This window comes from Aedes aegypti, chromosome 2, assembly GCF_002204515.2.
Source record: "Aedes aegypti strain LVP_AGWG chromosome 2, AaegL5.0 Primary Assembly, whole genome shotgun sequence".
Lineage (NCBI taxonomy): Eukaryota > Metazoa > Arthropoda > Insecta > Diptera > Culicidae > Aedes > Aedes aegypti.
The window spans coordinates 398,504,683-398,517,502 of NC_035108.1; positions in this window are offsets into that span (position 1 = coordinate 398,504,683).

Genomic DNA, 12,820 nt, shown 5'->3' on the forward strand with positions numbered 1-12,820 from the left:
CCATAGTCGACGGAACCCATGAAAAATGAAAGTATTTTGAGACACTGATGCAATAATTACAAAGATATCATATAACAAATCAAGCTGTCCGAAACTGAGGGACAGGAGGTGCTTAACCAAAATTGTAATTTGTCCATATTTAGTTCAATTATAGTACAAAATAAATTCATACTATCAAATTAGGATTATGTTCGATCATGCTTGTGGGATCCAAAGTATTTTTTCATCTTCAAAATAATTACTAAATAGGCTCAAAATGAAGAAAATACGTCAATTTTTTAAAGATTTTTAAACTTTTAAACTTTTTAAAAAGGGATGCATATTTCAAGGATGTGTTATTCTACGCAAACATTAGTCTACATAATAGCTTTTTTTTCTACTAATACACCATCTTGATTGGGCCATGATTTCTCAATGTTTCAACTTTGTACGGTATTGGGTGTTGTCCGGCATTATTAGCTCATTAGTAGAAGCAAAGCAATCACCATTTATGCATTCAAAATGTTTCATCGATAAATGTTGAATTGAACTTTTTACGAGGAGGGTCATTGCGATCAATGTTACCCCGGATAACGGTATATCGCGGATCCGATTAGGCGTGATTATATCATGGATCACAACACCAACCAATGGTGACTCCCAGATCTTTATCTTTTCCCACTAATCTAATATCCTTTCCATGACAACTGTGGAGGTGCAGAAGTATAGTCGGCCTCTAGTAACAACGGTTGTATAACTAACATTCCTTCCCTTCCCCGATGACCGTAAGGTTGTGGCCAGCGCCATTATTGACTTTTAAAATTTGAGCTTTTGATTTGTGCATTTTGAGAATGGTAAGTTAATCTCAAGCCTCATTCATGAAATCTCTGTGATACTTCGATTATTATAGTCAATCACGGACTAGCAACTACGAATTGTACGGCCATCTATGCTCATGCTCATCCTCATGCTCCTTTATTCTTCGCCATCTGTGAGATTATATTCTGATATTGGTTTGTTGAGCAATCAATAAATTTGCCTTGATTTTATTTGTTAATATCTTAACAAAATATGATACAATACATCTCCATACTATTGCTTATATTATGTTTAATCCTTTATCTTCTATCTCCAACAAACCAATAGAATCGAAACCAAAACTCAAATTTTCAAGAACACGAATCTTGAGAGCCGTACATCCGTTTGAGCTGGAAACTTTATCGATTGGTCACCACCTGCGAAAGGTGCATTGATTTCAAATTATACATTTATCGTTTACCAAAACGAAGCCTTTACCCAAACCTTTCCCATATCCAAACTCCCAGTGTCTACTTGTGGAAGTGCAGAGGACTCCTCGGCTTCCATAAAGCAAGTAACACGTCAGCCTTTCCCTCCCATCCTAAATTGACCTACATTCGGGCGCAGCCGGCGCCGTTATTGTTTGTTATAATAATGCGAGCACCAGTACTTACACATTGAGGATGCTACTGATCCCGAGTAGTGTCTGTTGGTTCCCTGTGTAAGTACAGCTGTTCTTGCAATAACGGAATAGCATCTGCGGGCGGACAATCATGCTCATCATGCTCATGCTCATGGTCACCACCTGCAAAAGACCAATCGATTAGGTTTTCAGCTTAAACGGAAGTCTGGTTCTCCAGATTTGGGCTCTTGAAAATTTCAGGTTTGGCTTCGATCCATCTTCACCTTAAAACAACAAATTATTATCTTCTTCAGCTTTTCCTACTTGCTCGGGAAAGGTTTTTATTGCGAATAACTTCGGCGAAGTGGTATTACTTTACTATTTTTATATATTTTTCACGTAATTCATCACAGAATTTCTTTAAAAATTCAAGCGACGCACACTGGGGCAGATCGCTGTTTTCGACGGCCAAAACCTCTAGTACTCTGGATATGCATCCTAGAGGTTTGGTGTCTTCGACAAAGCATTTTGGAATAATTTGTACTGTATTTTGACTCATTCAAATTTGATCTAGATAAGTGAAAACTGATCTAGATCAGTTTTATCTTTTGATAGGAGCGTTCTAGCAAAAAAAAAACTTTCCTCTGCAAAGTTGTTCATTTAGGCATTTTTGACACTTACACTCTATACAGCGTCAGCCACGTATGATAAAATTGTTTAGTCATCACATTTTCACAGCCTAACAAGAAAAAAGTAATTGAACAACATATAGTAGCAAAATTTTCAGATTTAATAATACTTTTAGTAAAAACAGTCCAAAAATAGTGTTTTACACAATCATGGATAACTCATGAAGCGGCATATGACGGCAGCTAAATTTTTGCCCACAACTAGTCAAGAACATAAATTTCATTGTCAGGAAGAAAACAAAGTGGGGCCGAGTGGGGTTTTTTTGCTAGAATAATTTTGGGATCGAAAAAAAAACAGTTATATCAGTATGTGATCTAAAATGGGATATATGTCATTTAATCTGCTTTCAGATCTAGAGAATAATCAGATTAAGAAATAAAACTATATGAAAACAAATTAGACGTATTTCGTTAATTTGCATTGTATAATATTGCTTTTTAAACACAATACTATCACTCTAATAACAATCGAAGGAAAAATAGATAGGTAGATAAACATATGGGACAAAATATCTTTAATTCCGTTTAACTGTTTATTAGAATACCAGTTTAGAGATGACTTTTTCAAAACACTTTGTCAACATGCAATATGGTTCTGAAATACATTTTAAAAATATAAATTCATGAAAAAACTTATCAAATATTAACATTTTTTAACATATTTTCAAGAAATTTTTAAATTGACACAACAAAAAAGCCCCACGTGACCCCACTTTTCTTTCTTCGCGACAATGAAACTTATGTTCTTGACAAGTCGTATACAAAAAATTAGCTGCCGCCATCTGCCGCTTCATGAGTTATCCTGGATTTTGTAAAACACTATTTTTGGACTGTTTTTACTAAAAATATAATTAAATCTTTAAATATGCTAGTTAATGATGTTAATTTACTTTGTTATAGCATAGCTTCTGAAACTTGATGACAAAATATTTTTTAACTTTATGTATGAAAAAAATGGTCAAAATCTATTTTGTGATTGTTTTTACTAAATTGTTATATGTCGCCATCCACGGCAGTGATAGAGTGTAAGTGTCTTCGGAAAAATGTCAAAAATGCCTCAATAAATAACTTTGCAGAAGAAAGTTTTTGCTAGGACGCTCCAATTAAAAGATAAAACTGATCTAGATCAGTTTTCACTTATCTAGATCAAATCTGAATAAGTCAATATGTAGTACAAATTATTCCAAAATACTTTGTCGAGAACACCAAACCTCTAGGATGCATATCCAGAGTACTAGAGGTTTTGGCCGTCGAGATCAGCGATCTGCTCCAGTGTGCGACGGTTCCAGCAAACATTTTTTACATTTTCCAGGTATTCCTTCAACAAATGATCATTACGAATTTCTTCAATGATTATTTCATTAACAATTGCAGGGATAATTTTAAGAATAGTATTGGAATTTCTCCAACAAATTTTAAGGTGATGGTCCAGAGAGTTTCGATAGGGGTTCTTTCAAGAATTCCACTAGATATTCGTTTAAGATTTCTTAGTTATGCCTCTAGTAATTCCTTTTCCAGCAATGCTCTTTATAACGCTTCAGAGACTTCCTGCAATGTTTTTAAAAGATATCTCTATGCATAATTGTTTCTGAAATTCAGTTCAAGACTGCTTCAGATTAAATTTTCTATGGCTACGACAAAGTTAACTACAAGTTCTCCAAATTCTTCCAACGTTTCATACTGAGAAAATCTGTAATAACTGTAGGAATAATTTCTTGAATTTATTCAATGATTTATTCTGAAACATCTCAAAGGTTCTATCCGGAACTCTTACACTTATTCCTTCAAGGGTGCCTTAAGACAGAGTGTCCTGTAGGATTACGTTTATATTCTTTTTTTATTTTTCTTGCGGAATTCTTTCCAAAAAATTTCTTAAACATTGGTCTGTGGATTTTATGAAAATGTTGCTCTCTAGAGATTACACCAGAAATTCAATCAATTCGTGTATTTTTCATGACTCCTGGAAGGAAACACCATGAATTTCTGAAAGTCACGTTTTTCTTTAGAGGATCCTCATACAATCTATATGTATAATGCTAGTGCCTCCTCCAAAAGTTTTCGTAAAGACTATTCAAATTCCTGGCATTCTTCCAGGAGTTCTTTAAAAAAAATGTTTCTTGTGTTCGAGATGCAGGCATCAATGTTCATCGCCACTGCAGAACAACCACTGATGAATGATGACGATGCTCCAATAACTTTGCCACTTTTCCACTCGACGAGACGAAATATTCGTTGATGCTTTCTCTTTCTGATCTCATTGACAATAATTAATCAGAAGTTTTTACAATAATTTATTAACGAACGGCACGAAGTTAACTACCGTAAAACGGGGTAACTTTGATAATGCGTAACCCACCGCATACTAAATGAAATATCATAATTTCTGTTAACCCTTTCGGGACGAACCAGCACAATTGTGCTGTTCGGCACCCATCACATTGAATGATTCTTTTAGCCAATAAATCATTGTTTTACTAAACTTTTTTGATTTCGATTATTGAATTATCGTTGCTACTTGTGATTAAGCACAACAGATTTTGTTTACATCGTGAATAGAAAACACCAGCTCAGGGTAAACAAAATGTAAACAAACACCGTAAGAATTGAAAAAGTTTTATCTGTCGCAACTTTTCAACTATTCGTTTTTTCTAGGTATGCACGGATACGAATCGAGAGTGAAAGAATCATTCTTTGAAATGGTGAAGACCAAATGAGAATTGATTCACACAGCAAATATTTCTGGAGGGACAAAGTGGGACCAGCACAATTGTGCTGGTGCCGGCACTTACCCGGTCGATGTTCGTTGTAGACTACCAATTTTCATTTTCAGTATTTTGATCGAATTAAGTGGCTGAATCTGGTTCTAATGTCCACAATAGTGCATAATATTACATTAAAACATGAATGAGTGATTTCATACGAATCATAAGGATTATGTACCGTTCGAAAACTATGTAACAGAAACTCATAGCTTTGGTTTAAAAACTTTTATTTTTTATACGTCCATATTTGAAATAGATTGGGAATCACATTTAATGTTTTAAATCTCCTATATCAAATTTTAGGACAAATTAAAAGTTTAGGGGAACGTTCAAAAATTACGTCAATTATTTAGGGGAGTGGAGGTGTATGAAAATGCGACAGTGCATGTGGGCAAAAGCGTGATAGTGGACATGGAGAGGGTTGAGATTGACTTAAAAACAATGGACGTAATTTTTGAATTTCCCCCTGCTTTGATAATCGATCAATACCATGTTGACGCGATAATCCATTTTGGTGTTCTACAATGTATGCCGGTTCAATATCTGCCATCATATTTATGAAATTAGACAACTGAAGCTGAAAACCTTTACTTACTATTTGCTTCCGAACCACAGAGTCCTTCAAATGGCATACTATTGATGTATGCAGCCCATGCTGGTCTTCTTCTTCTTCTTGGCATTACATCCTCACTGGGACAGAGCCTGCTTCTCAGCTTAGTGTTCAATGAGCACTTCCATAGTTATTACCTGAGAGCTTGCATTGCCAAAGTTGCTATTTTCACATTCGTATATCGTGTGGCAAGTACGATGAAACTCTATGCCCAGGGAAGTCAAAGAAATTTCCATTACGAAAAGATCCTGGACTGACCGGGAATCAATCCCAGACACCTTCAGCATGGCTTTGCTTTTTAGTCGTGGACTCTAACCACTCGGCTAAGGAAGGCCTCTGCTGGTATTACTCGCAAATATGTTGTTTCTCCTTCTTCTTTCTGGCGTTACATCCCCACTGGGACAAAGTCTGCTTCTCAGCTTAGTGTTCTTATGAGCACTTCCACAGTTATTAACTGAGAGCTTACTGTGCCAATGACCATTTTTGCATTCGTATATCGTGTGGCAGGTATTCTATGCCCTGGGAAGTCGAGAAAATTTTCAACCCGAAAAGATCCTCGACCGGTGGGATTCGAACCCACGACCCTCAGCTTGGTCTTGCTGAATAGCTGTGCGTTTACCGCTACGGCTATCTGGGCCCCTGTTGTTTATGATGTATGAAATGCGTTTGAAATACTCTATTTAACTATTAAACAATGTATGAAGTTATGGAGTCTTGATTATCCGCTCATATAAAAAATATCGTTTCATTCCTTTTACGTTTAAAAATATATTGTCCAAATCTTGAATTTTGAACTTAGATAAGCTGATATATTAAAAAAAAAATCTGTACTTTATTACCGTGCGTATAGTGTTACAAAGTAACTAGCAGTATTGATCAAAAAAGTTTAGATTCAATTCCCGCTGCAGTATTTTTTTTCGTCAGATACGTATTACGATTGTTCCATTTGGCGTTGCATGCTAGTCCGTTGATTTGTGTGATGCTCGCTTTAAAGGCTATAATCGTACATAATGCTTTCCAGGAAACCTTCCACGGTAGGATTGACAGCTAAAAATGTACATGCAACCGAAACGAAAGGGAAAACAAAACTTACGAGTATGGTCGAGCTTTACATTTTCCTTTGGAATCTAACGGTCACACCGATTGCGCAACTTTAAAAGTTCATGGCAAACCAAAAAGTCTACTGTTTGCAGCTGTCTTCTATATTGTATTATTAGAAGCATTGTCAGTGTCTTTATTTTCAAATCTGGTAGTTTCCAAATATTTAAATACATTAAAAAAATGATTGTTCTATGTAATTTTTAAATTAGCTGGAATATATGTATGTAACGTTTTCAAAAATCAAATTCATTCTTTAGTATGGTTATTTACCTGATTTTATCAATCCTTTTAAAATGGGTTTTTGAATTCCCTGTTATATGTAAGCTATTCGTCATAGTTCTTTCAATCCTACACACTACTAGAAACTAATACAGTACTGACCCGATTTTGTCAGCCCCCGATTCTGTCTGCCCCGATTTTGTCAGCCTATCGTGAATATATCCAAAAATTGTCTTCGTCATGTAGTACCCGTTTACATTAATACTGATTATGATGTTCGATATCATGCACGCATTGGCGTAGCCAGAGATGGCAATCCTCCTTCCCTCTGTACAAAAGAACAATTTTACTATGAGAATTAATCTTGTGTTTGAATTCTTCAAAGATTGTCTCCAGCACTCGTATTTATACAGTAGTTACGTCATGGTAGATTATAAAACTTAAAAAGTCTACCATACATCAGACTTTTTGAAAACATCTTGCCAAAAATTGTTCGAAGGTTTTATCAACAGTCCGCAATGGAGATATGCACAGCTGAGTAGTCGACAAATGAATTACATACATTCTCGAGTATCAGTAAATCGTGCTTCGTTACTTGGCAACCTGGCAATTATTTGTTAAAAATGAAAAACCGAAAAACACAGCCGAGTTCACGAAAAAGAAGTTTGGTATGTAGGTTCATTCATGAATTCCTCTAAGAATTTCTCTAAAGGTTAAGATGCATCGAAGCCAAACCTCGAATTTTCAAGAGCACAAATCTAGAGAACCAGGCAACCGTTTGTACTGGAAATTTAACTCATTGGTCACATTTTGTTACATTCTTTCAGGTTTTTTTTTGAAGTAATATCTCAAAAATTTCCTTTAAAATTTGCTCCTAATGTTTTATTGGTTTTCTGCCTTGAATAACTCTAAAAGCTCTTGAAAGTTTCCCTTCAAAACTACATTTTGATGAAATTTGCTCACAGTATTCTTAATGTAGACAATTCTATAAAAATCTTAAAAACAGTTCTGGATGAATTAAAAAATGTTTTAAAATTTACATAGAAATCTCCAGTTGAAATATTCTATGAATTAACTTAAAGGAATTGCAAGAAGAGCTTCGAGGCAATTACTGATGCCATTTTAAAAGAAATTCTGGAAAAAAACCTAAAGAAATTTTTGTTTGATTTTTCTTAGGAATTCCGGTGTCCTAAGAAAAATTCTTGGATAATTCAACGGTTAGGTAGAACTAAGATTCAGATTGATGCCGGTTGTCTTACAGGCCAGAGCAAAATTGCCGATCAAAGGGATCCTTTGGTGCGAAATTTTGGAATGAAATTGTGAGGGCCGCTTTTCTTCCCCTGATAAACAAAAAAACCTGACTACGCCCATGTCCCTCGCCCCCTTTAAAGGCAATGTTGGTCGTAAACGTAGTTCATAAGCAAATATTAACACGTTAAAATTTGAAAAACAGAAACAAAAAATATGTCCCGATTATGTCAGGTTCCCCATTTTGTAAGCCTAAAATTCATCGGAGTGCTGACAAAATCGGGTCTCTACTGTATTACAATGACTTAAATTCCATTTTAAGCAAATAAACTCGATGTAAAAAATAAAATAAAGAAAATTTGATATTGGGAGCCAGATAGACATAACGGTAAACGTGCAGAAACTAAGCAACATCATGCTGAGGGTCGTAGGTTAGAGTCCAGCCAGTCGAGCATCTTTTCGTAAAGGGAATTTTCTCGACTTCCCTGAGCGTAGAGTATGATCGTACCTGTCACACGATATACACATGCAAAATCGGTCGATTGACAAAGAGAGCTGTTAGTTAATATCTGTGGAAGTGCTCATTAGAAGTTGAGAAGCAGGCTTCTTCAGCGTCAAAAAGAAGAAGAAGGAATTTTATGGTAATTATTTTCACTTAAAAATGCGCCATTCTTGTTAATTAACGTCCAAGCTGTCGGGCACATATGACGTAAATTTACATGAATTTTTAAGGGAAGCTGCTTACGCAAACTGAATATTTTGACGTTTCCATTTTAGCTCTAGGAATAAAATGAATGATTCCAGTTATTTAAAATAAATTAGTTCCTGTTACCAACCTTAACAAAAACATCGTTCAAGCATCATTTGAAGGAGGGCTATGTGATTTCAAGTGATAGTGTATATGTTAGGTAAAGTGAGTGAAAGAGGTTGGAGGGAGTCTCTAAAAAAATAATTTAATTTTCGAGTCTAGTACACGACTCTGACAACGGCCTTATAGTGGAGGTCGAATAATGCGTAACTGTCAAAGGATACAAACTGTAGTGGAATAAAACGATATAGTTCTCAATTCGGTGTTCATTTATTTATAGGTATACCACTAAACAATTCGAAGGTTTATTATTATTTTCAATTTTTAGTTTTATTGCATAATTATTTTTGAGGAAAAATCCCACATAATTTAGGAGGATAAAAACAAACATAGCAAAACCAAGACGTTTTGATTGAGACAATTAGTTTTCAAGTTATTCACACATGTATGTTTACCCATTTTAATATGACGTAGACTAGTTCTTGAATAATCTCGATAAACGTCATCGTCACGTGATGCTTTGAATCTTAGAGAGAATATGAAGTATTTTTATCTCTCGTACATTCTTTTCGTTCCATTTATAAAAAAAAAATCATATAAATTATTTATTTTTAATTTCAATGTACATTAAAAAAAACATAATTATTTCTGAATTTTTGGGTCACCCTATCTCACGAAATAGCACCCTAATGACGAAATAAAAAAATACGGGTCCAAAATTTTTTAAAAAGGCAACTTGAACAGTTTTTTAAAAAAATATTTTTTTTTTTTTTCGAACATCGACCGCCTTGGGGACGGACCAGCAGAATTGTGCTGGTCTGAATTTGACCCTAAAAAGTTCATAGAGTGATAGAATAGCCAAAATGAAGAATGTTTTGTTCTACGAGATGATGATTTTATAAGGTAAATTTTGAAATAATCACTCAAATATGGTCCGTCCCGAAAGGGTTAATCAGTTAAGCAAAACGAATGCAAAACTAAGGAATATTAGTATGACACTTCATGTAAGAGCGGTTTTCATTTGAATCAAGAACATTTTAGGCTTTTTATACGAATTTAAAAAATTTACACAATTTTAGCATTTTCAAAACGCTTACAAACAATCTGTTCTACGATCACTATTTGGTGTAGTTTTGAATAGTTGGCCACTTATCTTTGATAGCCTACTTATCATAGAACTTGAATACGGTCTCAAATCTCTTAGCGAAAAACATATTCACAAACTGGGACCATTTTTGTAATCTAAGTCAGAAATTTCCATATAAAGTTAAACGCCTAGAGGTATGCAATGCCCTACAAATGTTCGTTATTCATTCAATTTTGTTCGAATCATACTCCATTATCAAAGTTACCCCAAAACAGAAAACCAACTTTCGATTATATGAAAAATTATATATCCATTCAAAATGAATCTTTTGCCAATTTATCGACTGTAATCGATAGCTAGGATGCCAGTACTTGTTTTAAAAATATAAATTGTAAATCTTTGAAACAGCATGCAAAAATATTCAAGTTTTCTTCGAAAAAACTATCAAAGTTACCCCGTTTTACGGTACTGCTAGAAGCACCACGCTAATGCTATGAACGAAAAACGAGGTTTTTACTCTGTGGCGTATGAAGTAAACTGCGTGGCTACTAAAGTTTAAAGAGATTTCTCCAGGGACTCCAGGTTTCTTAAAAAAAAATGAACCCACACAGAAATTTCTCAAAAAATGTCTGCTTGGATTCTTTTAAAAATAAATCCCATCAAGATTTTCTTCAGGAATTCACTATTAACATTCCTGCAAGTTGATCCATAATATCTAAAAGAATTCTTTATTCTTAAATGGTTGCTTCTTGGAATTTTTCCGGATATCCTATTGAGAATTCCAGAGATTATTTACAGCGTTTATTTATTGTAAGTTGTATACACCAAATGCTTCACTGCTTGTATTCTTAAATAGTTTTCTGATAAATTTTCTTCTCGCCGATGTGCACAGGTCTAAGTAACAGCCAAGTTCAACTCTTGATGCAACCAACTCAATGTTAATGTCGGTAGAGTTAAACGATTTATTTATTTTCAATCACGACTAGAGCTTGTTAAACTGCGCTTAAATGTTGTTGATCTCACTAAACTCAGTCAGTGGCGAAAAGTTTTTATTGTTCATCTTCGTCACCGATGACTTATAAACACGCAGGTGTAATTTTGTGGTAGGTTAGTTCAAAAGTATAAATACTTTAGAATATGGCAACGTAAAATGATTATTGCAACAAAGTTTCAGGAATAATTTTTGATTTTCATTCAGGCCAACTTTCTATTTAACTATTTTCCTTCTTCGAATCATATGACCAAATGAACCTTTCGACCAGAAGAGCCTTCTAGCCTGATAAACTTGTCGGCTTCATCAGCCTTGGATTCAGCCTTGGATTGCAATTGCTTTTCGTTTTACCATTTTTACCAAAAACACCAAACTAAAATCAGGATTCTGATAGAGGGCTCCTCTATCTCTCCATTCATATCGTGTAACATACTTGGCTGAAGTTACACATTTCGAATTGGGTGACACATTTTTCACACTACCAAGGGATAAAAAACTAGAAAACTCATCCAATTTCCTGTGCAATATTTTCTTTATCGAGTGGCACATTTGTCAATGGGCATAACGATGTCTCATAGATACACCCATCAACCATCACAAGGGAACACCACTGTATGGCCAAGCTAATGGACAAACCATTTTCGAGACTCTCGATGGAAAACGTGTCCTGTCGGTCCATCCATTCAGCGCACCGTAACAAAAACATCCACCGATCAATTGACGGGAAGACCTTTTCCGAGTTGTCCCTCGGAAGTGAGTGACGTTTTTATTGTTTTGCACCGTATATTACTCATACCATTGCTGGGGCCCCTCTGCCCCAGCGCACCCATTTCCCCCACTTTACAGGTCGTTTGCAAAATGTGGCGCTTTTCTTGATCACACAACCAAGACGAATCTATGTCGGAATGTACCTATGTCGAAGATAGAAGCCGAAGTACGTCATAAAGTCAGCGCTTGGAACAAGTGCCTAGATTGGTCAGTTGATCCTTGTCAAGTGTTTTTGCACCATATCGAATCGACCCCCACACTGAATAGGGGAAGATGGTTCAAAATGTCAAGTTTAACTCAATGGCATTTTGCAGAGATATATCAAAGTTTAACTAGAAACCTAGTAACGTAACAGAGTATCAGATTTTTTCAGAAAACTTTTTATTTGACGGAAGCATTCAAAAACAGTACCGTAATTTCGGGTGAAATTGATCATTTTTCACGGTTTTTCTAGTCTGTTTTCTATAATGTTAACAATGCCAAACAACTAAATGCAGAAAAACAAGTACGAAGGTGAGCCTCGTCGACTTATGTACCGAAATTTTCTAACAAATGTCATTTTAGTGTTAACAAATTCCTCTAAAATAAAAAATCAGAGAACCTCGTTTCGGGGTGAAATTGATCACTAATCAATGCCATCATTTTTAGTTTCCAAAACAACTCTATATGATAAATTTGAGCTCTCTGAATTCGAATATGCTTGTAAAATTCTTAACAATGCAATATTTATATATATAACGAATAGTTAAATTTCAAGAATTGCGCCGAAAACGCCTAAATGTATGCAATTTCCCAAGGATTTCAATTATATCTAACAGAAATTCAATTATTTCAACCATATGAGCTAATTGGTACGAGTTTTGGTGATGAAATCTGGTTTAGGGATATATCTCAAGCATCCTCAAAAACTTTTAGGTTTATACCATGTTCAAATCTTTGCTTATAAATAGAAGTTCATAGGTGTTTGTCAATACTGCACTGTACATAATTTTGAAATTTTACGTTATTTTCAAAGTAATAAACATTCTTTAACGCAAAAAACTTCACAACACACAATTCAACAATAGTTACGACAAGCAACGTTCATTTACTGCAGCTTACATTGATATTTGTGCTCCATTACGAATAAATAAAATCG